General features: G+C 43.1%; 1 non-coding gene across 1 annotated transcript; it reads right to left on the bottom strand.

Moving 5' to 3' along the window:
- Positions 1-6,752: 6,752 nt before the first annotated feature.
- LOC139531170 (U7 small nuclear RNA) lies at positions 6,753-6,805 on the bottom strand. The gene has a single exon (XR_011666276.1). It is a non-coding gene; the product is annotated as a U7 small nuclear RNA (small nuclear RNA).
- Between the last annotated feature and the right edge of the window lie 4,592 nt (positions 6,806-11,397).

Below are 11,397 nucleotides of genomic sequence, written 5' to 3'. Positions count from 1 at the left end.
ACATGGGGCTTTGGTGACAAAACGGATGGCACTGTGATAGACTGCATCCAATTGTGTAAATGACATCGCCGAAGTCGAGGATCGGTAGGATGGTCAGTTTTACGAGGGTATGTTTGGCAGCATGAGTGAAGGATGCGTTGTTGCGAAATAGGAAGCCAATTCTAGATTTAACTTTGGATTGGAGATGTTTGATGTGAGTCTGGAAGGAGAGTTTACAGTCTAACCAGACACCTAGGTATTTGTAGTTGTCCACATATTCTAAGTCAGAACCATCCAGAGTAGTGATGCTGGGCTGTAGGCAGGTGTAGGCAGCGATCGGTTGAAGAGCATGCATTTAGTTTTACTTGTATTTAAGAGCAGTTGGAGGCTACGGAAGGAGAGTTGTATGGCATTGAAGCTCGTCTGGAGGGTAGTTAACACAGTGTCCAAAGAAGGGCCAGAAGTATACAGAATGGTGTCGTCTGCGTAGAGGTGGATCAGACACTCACCAGCAGCAAGAGCGACATCATTGATGTTTACAGAGAAAAGAGTTGGCCCAAGAATTGAACCCTGTGGCACCCCCATAGAGACTGGCAGAGGCCCAGACAACAGGCCCTCCGATTTGACACACTGAACTCTATCGGAAAAGTAGTTGGTGAACCAGTCGAGGCAATCAGTTGAGAAACCGAGGCTGTTGAGTCTGCTGATGAGGATGTGGTGATTGACAGAGTCGAAAGCCTTGGCCAGGTCAATGAATACGGCTGCACAGTATTGTTTCTTATCGATGGAGGTTAAGATATCGTTTAGGACCTTGAGCGTGGCTGAGGTGCACCCATGACCAGCTCTGAAACCAGATTGCATAGTGGAGAAGGTACGGTGGGATTGGAAATGGTCGGTAATATGTTTGTTAACTTGGCTTTCGAAGACCTTAGAATGTTAATAAATGTTTTGAACACCTTTACCGCTCCCTGACAGTCCATCCTCTGGATCTGAGGAGAGACCCTCTCAACTGAAAAATGATCAAATAGTATGAATGAAATAACTTCCAAAATCATGAACTATTTTGGGTGTAATATGCAGCTAGATTGGGCTGATATTGGGCATTCTTTGAAATAAGCAACATTTGAATTAATTAACTTTATTCTGAGCTCCTTTCATAGGCCTATGCAAGGATAAATCCATATCGACTTACAAGTGACATCTTCGAACGGAGTATAACACCTCACATCATTTCACTAGAACAAAAAAAAGGACTACCACTGGATCATAATGGTCCAGTGATTGTCAGGAACGTGTTGGTGCAGATCACCTCTACAGCTCAGTCCTTGAAGTTCCTATATACAAATTTGAGCCAAACATTGAAGACAAAATACCTCAGGAACTAATTCAAAGACATGTCATTGTGAGACAGGTACTACAATTTCAGCACTACCAGTATAATGATAAATGGCACTTACCTAACAAATCAGATGTAATTACTTTAGGGCTACTGGATGAAGATGAAAGACAGTCAAAAGACATGATGAGGACGATTAAACTACTTAATGAACGTTATGTCCCATGTTCTTCCATAGAAGTAGATGGCAAGATCGCTCAGACCCTGCTTGTGAAGTTGACATTAACAGGTGATCATTTGACAAAACAAAATGCAAATGCTGTAATTGGACATTTGAAAAATGCCGTTGAACCCATGAACAAAGTGGAAGGCTTATTGCCTGCTGTTGCGGACTTCAACTGCGCAATTCACTGAATACAGGGAGTTCTACAAGACCTCATCCAACGGAGAAATGGGAACTCTCTACCAATTAAGGAACATGGTGAACAGAATAAATGTGACTCAAAGTGCAGTTAGAGATAATTACAGACCATCTGAATGGTTTAAAGATGTAAAAGATGGCGCAGCTACATCATCACGGCTACAGTCCATTACTTTGACATGGCTTCAGTGCAGGACACAATACCGACATAGTCCACCAGAAGATGTCACATCTGCCACAGAACAACAGAAGTGGTTTGATGCTCAGATGTTTGCCATAGTAAACACCCATGTCATGAACAATGACAGCGATGATCACCCCCAACCTAGTGGAGAAAAGCCAAACACATGACAAACAACCACAGACGCTGACCTGTCACTATCCTGGCTATAGCCATCCAGCCTTCTGAACTCAGAAACAACTGAGTCACCATCAGCGAAAAGAAGATATCACAAGATATCAGTTGTCGATAATCAAGCTAAAATTGAAGCCAGATCTAAAAAATAAACACTGAAAACACAGTTGAGGCACTTTTCAGTTATCGCAGTGGCCTGCTGAAAGGGTCACTCCCAGAAAGAAACTTTCTAGATTCTATACACGAGGGTTATGGAGAGAGAACCTGCAGGCTGTGGAAATTCAAAATGCTGCATTTTAGACAAGCCGGGAGAACAAAATATAGCCTAGAGGGTCTGAAACTGCAGTTTGATCTAGCACTATACAGCCCCATTTTGTCTCATAGACTCCAGTGGAGCAGTGAATACAGATGGTGGATCAGGAAACAACATAACGTTTGACTTGAACTGCAAACACCATGTGCGCCTCACAAAAGATCTCATCCAACATCAAGGGTCCAGCAGGACCATTGGAGTCAGCAGGACCATTGGAGTCAGATAAAGACTGTGAGCTGAAGCCAGAGTCTGGAAAGCACTCAACTCTAAATACATCTGAGGTCATCAATGTCGTGACTTGACTAATATTAATCGGAAGCCTATATTTATCTAATCACCTAAATGTGTTTAATTGTTACCCTATTAGATTAATCAGGTAACAATTAACTCAATAGGATCTGGGGCACCACGAGAGCTAATTAAATGGTAACACAGTATAAACATGCACACTTAATATGTTAAAAGCAGGTCCCTAGCGGAATGGAGAGGTGGTGGGGGGGAGAGAGACACTTAACCTTGGTACATTTAGAAACTACTCTCACTTACAGTAGTCATATACTTTGCCCACAAACCGCTGCACTCTTCGAGTAAGAAATCATGAATGTATTTACGTGAAATGCCTTGCTTCACACCCCCCATCTCACTTTTCGGCGGCGATTCCTTGAGCATTCAGAACACAAACCTGATCCTCAATTATTGACATCAGAGGAGAAACTACAATTACCATCGATTTCTCCACTTTCAATTTAAATAAAACGCAGACTGTCGCCCACACTTGATACACTAAACTTTAACCATAGCCTGTAGGTAGACACACCATGTCTCTTTTCTTTAGTAGAGTGTTCAAGTAGAGGAGTTTTGTGTATAGAGCACACTTCTGGCAAAACAGAATAACAATTTTCCTCAATTTTTTTCTGCAATTTTCTGCAATGTTGCAAACTAGCTAGCATACGGAAACAACTTTCTACAAAATGTGCCCTACCCAGTCAGAAAACAGTGATAAACATAACATCAACGGGTGTGTGGGGGAGGGTTCTTGGAATATAACATCCAATCAAAATCTTGTCGCTTTGAGCCAGCCGACCATTCAAACCGTTTTTGCAATACAAAATTCTCCAGACCTCCCAAGGTCAACAACATGATTTTGGAGGTATGGCAAAGTGAGACCATCAGGGCTACAACCGTGGTGTCGTCAGCAAACTTGATGATGGAGTTGGTGTCGTGCAGAGCCGAAGGGCTGAGGATACACCCCTGGGGGACCCTGTGTTAAGAGTCGGTGTTGTTGCCAATCCTCACAGCCTGTGGTCTGCCCGTCAGGAAGTCCAGGATCCAGTTGCAGGTTGGTGTCCAGACCGAGGTTCTGAGCTTTGTCGAGCTTGGCGAGAACAATAGTGTTTAATGCTGAACTGTAGTCAGTGAACAGCGTTCTCACATACTGTAGGTGTTCCTCTTGTCCAGATGTGTCATGTGTGAATAGCGATGGAAATGGCATCTTCCGTGGATCTGTTGAAGCGGTAGGCAAATTGGAGTGGGTCCAGTGTGCCTGGCCTGCTGAACATGATGTGGGCCATGACTAGCCTCTCAAAGCACTTCATGATGACCGGGGTAAGTATGACGGGGCGCTTGTCTAACATTGTAAAGCTATAGAGACCAGGCTGGCTTGTTTTGGAGGGAAAAACTCTGAGTATCTGTATACAGATTTACACTGTAATCCCACACCGACATGATCTTATGGACACAGTGCAGTGCAATATTTCTCACTTAACGCCACATTTACCAATGAAACATGTTTCATTCTACTTTAGTGAAAACAAAATCAAGTTCTGATTATATTCCGATATGTCTGCCTTGTTTGGTGAGAGCGAGCAGCACAGGTTCGTGTGGATGACTGCTATGCTATCAACAGAGTGTTATGTTTACTGTGGAGCTAATCTTCAGTATACACAGGATAGGTCACCATCTGTTGCCATGTACACTGTTTGCCCTCCTGGCTGTGTTCTGTAAATGCTACCTTTAGAGATGGCCGGCAGCATGGCAACATCTGTAATGTTAAAACAGCTTGCCAGTGACATACAAGGCAGAGTCCAGATGGCATTGTGCATACACTCTGCCTGCTATTGAGACTAAATCATGATCTCATAGTAGTCTCCAGACACTGTTCTCATATCAGACCTGGGTGCAAATACTATTTCAAATATTAATTCCTTAATTCCTTGTCATACATTCCATGAAAGTATTCAGATAGTTTTTATTTGAGACAAGTAGTTGAATATTTTAATGTATTTGAAAATACTCAAATACATTCCCATGCATTTAACCCAGGTATTTGAAAATACTCTCATATACAATTTGATATACTATTTGGTTTTTACAAATAACCAATCAAATACTGAAGTAAAAGTACTTGTTTGGACTGTGTATTTGAAAATACTTAAATAAAACAGAAAAAAAGTGGAAATGATGACCACTGACAAAAGTGTAGCTAAGGAAAATACTTTTTCATCATTTTGTAACCTGGTTAAAGACAGAACAATGTCTCTCTGCTCTTCACTTTGTCTAATAAATTACCATGGCAACTAGAAGTAGATAGAATTGCCCTGGTTAAGCTATCTATGCCGACTGGTTTCCCACTTTCTCCAACCAGTTCAGACTGCTGCATATTGCCTTATTATACTGTAGTTCTATGGTAATAATGACACCCACAATGGTGCTAACTGGTTTGAACTGACAGTATTAGTCAGAGACACCACCAGTTAAGGTCACATTATCTACAAAACAATTAGCATTGCTAGCACAGCAGCAAGAGGCAGATTTTGAATGGTGTTTGATTAAGATGTTTTAGCATTTGTCTTATGTGTCTCAAGTAGGCAAGTATAAACGTAAACAGTTTTATGTATAAGGGACTGCTTATCAAAAGGTCTGTGAATGTTTCTGGCAAGAAGGCCACCAAAACTTTGTGGTGATTATTATAATTTTAAAAAAGTGTATTCATCTATGTCTCTACTCTTATTGATCCCTATGCACCTGTGAGAGAGGACAACCCAGCCATCTTTTTATACACATAATCCCTTTTTAATATGTACTTTGTGTAATGATGGGAGGCTTGACTTTTCAGATACCGTTCCAATTACTTGAATCCCAGTCAAAGCTTCCTCTTGTTCTAGTGCTTCCTCCTCTTGTTCTAGTGCTTCCTCCTCTTGTTCTTGTGCATCGCCCCGGAGCGTGTGAAAGTGTATACTGACTGCACCTCTCCCTGTGTGATATGATAGTCTATTTGCCAGACGCAACACTTCATGGTGATTCAGCAGCTCATCTACCGGCTCTGAGTGGCAGCGCTTATCATGACTACTTAGAGCCAGGGCAGAGGTCATTATGCCACAAACTCAACCATCCTCTTCAACTCTCGTGGATTGAAAGTAGACAGAACATCCACTCGAGCATGGTGTTATTTGTAGCACACAAACAACACATGAAATGCAAAATATGAGCAGAAATATTTAGACAAGAGATGTGAACTCGTTCTCTTACATTACAGATCTTCTGGATTGAAGTCTCCCTTATTGCCGTTTTTATGGGAACTGGCTGTTGATAAGATGGGAGCATTTTTCTCTCAGCTTGGTGCCTGTCATCACAGCAGGCATCATGTCATGCCTCTCACTGTTAATAAGCGGATGTGCTTGGGGAAACTCCCTGGACCACACAACTGCAACACCAGAGGAATTATGGAATATGACAATTACAAGTAAGTAAGGCTCCCCACTTATCCAATTTTTGTGTGAGAATAACACTGAAGAGATTAGAGAAATATGGCGAGATTTCATTTCACAGCAGTTCATTTCGCCATTGTCCACATGAAAAAATACTAGTATATTTAAGCAATAAGGCACGAGGGGGTGTGGTATATGGCCAATATACCATGGCTAAGGGCTGTTCTTATGCACAACGCATCGTGGATATTGCCATGACGCATCGTGGCCATATACCACAAACCCTCGAGGTGCCTTATTGCTATTATAAACTGGTTACCAACATAATTAGAGCAGTAAAAATACATGTTTTGTCATACTAGTGGTATGCGGTCTGATATACCACAGCTGTCAGCCAGTCAGCATTCAGTGCTCAAACCACCCAGTTTATAATATGGTGTAAGTACTATAGCATTCACTGTAGTGTTTTTTTCGGACTAACTAAAGTCTGCAAAGCACTACAGTGAATTCTGTAGTATACTGTATGTTATGTAGTATTTTTGCACACTATAATATACTGTAGTATTTACTGTAGTGTTTTTGCAGACATTACTGTAATATTTACTATAGTGTTTTTATTTGATTATCTTTGACATAGAAGTGGAGGCTTTCTCCTTCAGGAAACCTACTGGAGAAATACTTAAAGAGCACATTTTCCATAACCTGTAGGTAGGTAGGGCCGGGGTCTGAACGGAAAGTTCAGAGCTTCTGGTCTTTTCTATCCATGTCATCTCATGGGATGAGAGGAGAAAGCAAGGCAGGCAGGGGCAAGGAGGAAGGGCAGGGTTAACTCGAGGCTTGGTATTAAGGGTGCGTTAGAGTCGGTGTTCGTGGGTCATAATCAAAACGCAACCGGCTAACTTATTTCCCAACATGATTTTTATTAAAACAAACTTGAATAAGTTAAAATATATGAATGCTAAGAAGTAAGGCCTTTTAAAACAATCTTAGATTAGCTTAAATAAAAGGATAATTATTATTTTCTAAAGGAAAGAATTGCCAACGAGATGAGTTAAAAGTAGTTAGTGGGAGAGTAGTTAGAATAGTAAAGGAGTTTAGGAAGGAAGAAGCGCAAAGAACTGTTTGTAGATGCCAATAGTCATGTTTAGGATGTGGGAGGGTGAGGATACTAACCCAGATTAGGTTAAGGGTTGGGGGTAGGGGAAAGATGACATGTTAATTGGGGTTATGTTTATAAGTGAGGTATGATGATGTGGGATGTGAGGTTGTGTTTGTATCAATCTGGCTTTGACTTCTGGAGCATGATTGACAGAGGTGTTTCTGTGGCCCATTGTGCTTCTTGTACGGTTTCTCGAGGAATGGGTTATGGATTGCTCTGTTCAGGTATTTCTGTCCTATTATTGCTTGTCCGTCTTTGGCGGCCTGATTCCGGATATACACTGCTCAAAAAAATAAAGGGAACACTTAAACAACACAATGTAACTCCAAGTCAATCACACTTCTGTGAAATCAAACTGTCCACTTAGGAAGCAACACTGATTGACAATAAATTTCACATGCTGTTGTGCAAATGGAATAGACAAAAGGTGGAAATTATAGGCAATTAGCAAGACACCCCCAATAAAGGAATGGTTCTGCAGGTGGTGACCACAGACCACTTCTCAGTTCCTATGCTTCCTGGCTGATGTTTTGGTCACTTTTGAATGCTGGCGGTGCTTTCACTCTAGTGGTAGCATGAGACGGAGTCTACAACCCACACAAGTGGCTCAGGTAGTGCAGTTCATCCAGGATGGCACATCAATGCGAGCTGTGGCAAAAAGGTTTGCTGTGTCTGTCAGCGTAGTGTCCAGAGCATGGAGGCGCTACCAGGAGACAGGCCAGTACATCAGGAGACGTGGAGGAGGCCGTAGGAGGGCAACAACCCAGCAGCAGGACCGCTACCTCCGCCTTTGTGCAAGGAGGTGCACTGCCAGAGCCCTGCAAAATGACCTCCAGCAGGCCACAAATGTGCATGTGTCAGCATATGGTCTCACAAGGGGTCTGAGGATCTCATCTCGGTACCTAATGGCAGTCAGGCTACCTCTGGCGAGCACATGGAGGGCTGTGCGGCCCCACAAAGAAATGCCAGCCCACACCATGACTGACCCACCGCCAAACCGGTCATGCTGGAGGATGTTGCAGGCAGCAGAACGTTCTCCACGGCGTCTCCAGACTCTGTCACGTCTGTCACATGTGCTCATGTGCTCAGTGTGAATCTGCTTTCATCTGTGAAGAGCACAGGGTGCCAGTGGCGAATTTGCCAATCTTTGTGTTCTCTGGCAAATGCCAAACGTCCTGCACGGTGTTGGGCTGTAAGCACAACCCCCACCTGTGGACGTCGGGCCCTCATACCACCCTCATGGAGTCTGTTTCTGACCGTTTGAGCAGACACATGCACATTTGTGGCCTGCTGGAGGTCATTTTGCAGGGCTCTGGCAGTGCACCTCCTTGCACAAAGGCGGAGGTAGCGGTCCTGCTACTGGGTTGTTGCCCTCCTACGGCCTCCTCCACGTCTCCTGATGTACTGGCCTGTCTCCTGGTAGCGCCTCCATGCTCTGGACACTACGCTGACAGACACAGCAAACCTTTTTGCCACAGCTCGCATTGATGTGCCATCCTGGATGAACTGCACTACCGGAGCCACTTGTGTGGGTTGTAGACTCCGTCTCATGCTACCACTAGAGTGAAAGCACCGCCAGCATTCAAAAGTGACCAAAACATCAGCCAGGAAGCATAGGAACTGAGAAGTGGTCTGTGGTCACCACCTGCAGAACCATTCCTTTATTGGGGGTGTCTTGCTAATTGCCTATAATTTCCACCTTTTGTCTATTCCATTTGCACAACAGCATGTGAAATTTATTGTCAATCAGTGTTGCTTCCTAAGTGGACAGTTTGATTTCACAGAAGTGTGATTGACTTGGAGTTACATTGTGTTGTTTAAGTGTTCCCTTTATTTTTTTGAGCAGTGTATGATGGATGTATTTGTTGTTGATGTATATGGGTATTCTGAAGGCCAGTTTTATTTCTCGGTTCAAATCAATTTTTATTTGTCACATACACATGGTTAGCAGATGTTAATGCGAGATCATCTGCGCCTTCTTCACCATGCTGTCTGTGTTGGTGGACCATTTCAGTTTGTCCGTGATGTGTACACCGAGGAACTTAAAACTTTCCACCCTCTCCACTACTGTCCTGTCGATGTGGATAGGGGGCTGCTCCTATGTATGGATTCTTTGCAGTCGGTTTCATTTGTGGTGTGAAGGCTGTGATCCAGACGAGTAGTACGTATTCGAAGAGTGATCTGCTTTAGCTAAAATATACTTTTAAAATGGTTTCAGGTGCTGCTCCATGTTTCCTTCCACAAAGTGCTTTTAAGTGATTGATCTTCTTCCGTCCTTCTCTCTCAATGTTCCCAATGTGGATCATCCACAATATGTTGCTCTCAAATGTAACCCCCAGGAACGTATTTTAGATTTTTATTGTTTCAATGTACAATTTGAGGATTATGGGTTTCTTTGATTTGAGGTTTGCATTTCTGGTGAATAGGATCCACTGTGTTTTTTTAAGGGGTTGGCGGTTATGGAGGAAGCTTGACATTATGTTTCTGATTGAGTGCGGGAGTTGGAGATTGGTGTCTGTTAGTCTATGACCCGGTCCACTGTGCCACTTGTTTTATCAAATGACTTTTCTACCAAAGTAAACAGTTGAAAAATGTCTTACAATATTTTACATTTTATGTTGTTGATCTGTTTCTTCGGAAGCCTGCCTGGTGTACTCCAAGAAGGACCCTGTCTTCTACATGGCAGCTTATTCTGGCGGTGAGTACCCTTTCAAATAGTTTCCCCACATGGATGAGGAAGCGGATTCGTCGATAGCTTGACACATTCTGTCAGTCTTTGCCAGGTTTGTGGATCATGGTGACAACTGCTGTTTTCTAGGGTTGTGGGAAGTGGCCGAGACATGAGGTTGGAGAGCAGGTGCTGGAATTCTTCAGGTGCTTGTTTTAGTAGTATGGTGTCAATGTTGTCTTCCCCAGGTGCTTTTCTTTTCATTTTCTTTAAGTGTCCTGATTTCTGTGAGAATCACAACTCTGGTGAGTGGCTGGTCTGCTGGTGCCAGGGAAGAGGTAAGTGTCAGTTGAGAGTTAAGTGGTGTTTTTGTGATTGTTACAGCATGTATGAGTTGGTGGTCTGCTGGAATCAGGAGTGAGGTAAGTGTCGGATGGCAGGTGAGTGGTGTTGCTTTTTGTATTTCTGTTTAATTTTGAAGGGTTGTTGGGGCAGGAGTGCACATTTTGTAGATGTTATTTTCTTCGTTATTCTCTATGGGTTGACCCTGGGCCATTAGTGGCGATATCGAGTTGTTACTTGTGTTTCCATTAATAGTATTTATTTTCTGCCAGGTGTGTGAGTTGGAGTCTTTGTCAAGCTGTTTGTAGAGTGCATTCCATGTATTCTGGTAATGCAGGGTAAGTTTGATGTGGTTCTGGAGCTGGTTTATTTATGTTTTGGTGTGGGGGGTATCTGGTCTTGATGGATCTTCTCCTTCATTTTCTTTTGTATTTGATAAGGTGGAGGAGGTGAGTTGGGAGTTGTTGTTGTGGTTAGAAGGATGGTCTCCTCCCAGGATGAGGACATTCCCCAGCCTCTCAGCTAGCTGATCCAGCATCTGAGGTTTCTCTGTGACTGTAATGTTTATGTTGCTTGCGACACACTGTCTGTAGTTCTCCCAATTTGTTTTCTTATAGTTGTATCTTTGTTTTGCAGATGCTTGTTGGAGGGAAAAGGAGGTGAGGATGGGAAGGTGGTCACTTCCGACTTCATGGCTGATGGAAAAGTTAAGGAGTTTGGCAGCCAGGTCTGGGGAGCAGAGGACTAGGTCAAGGATATCTGCAGTGGAAGTGGAGGAGTGGATGTGCGTGGGCTAGTCGTTATTGATGATGGTGAGGTTTGTATTCTTGAGGATTTTCTTTCCCAGACTGGTTTGTGGTGTTACAGTTGAAGTCTGTGTTTTTGTCATTAAAATCTCTGATGCTGATGGTGTCGTCGTTGTTTTCTGAGAGAGCAGGGATTCGTTTTTCTGAGGGTGTTATTGTGAGTGGACAGTGATGTAGTGTGTGCATTTCAAATGACTTGCAGCTATGTACTCGTTATTGTTGAAATTTTCTTTTGCGAAATCTAAAACAGCTTCAGAGTATTCAACGCCTTCCTTTAAAAGCTGTGCCACAACCCCCTCCAGGGATCCGAA

This window comes from Salvelinus alpinus, chromosome 9 (genome assembly GCF_045679555.1).
Source record: "Salvelinus alpinus chromosome 9, SLU_Salpinus.1, whole genome shotgun sequence".
Taxonomy (NCBI): domain Eukaryota; kingdom Metazoa; phylum Chordata; class Actinopteri; order Salmoniformes; family Salmonidae; genus Salvelinus; species Salvelinus alpinus.
The sequence above is the reverse complement of the archived record's forward strand: the minus strand, read 5'-3'. Positions and strand labels throughout refer to the sequence as shown.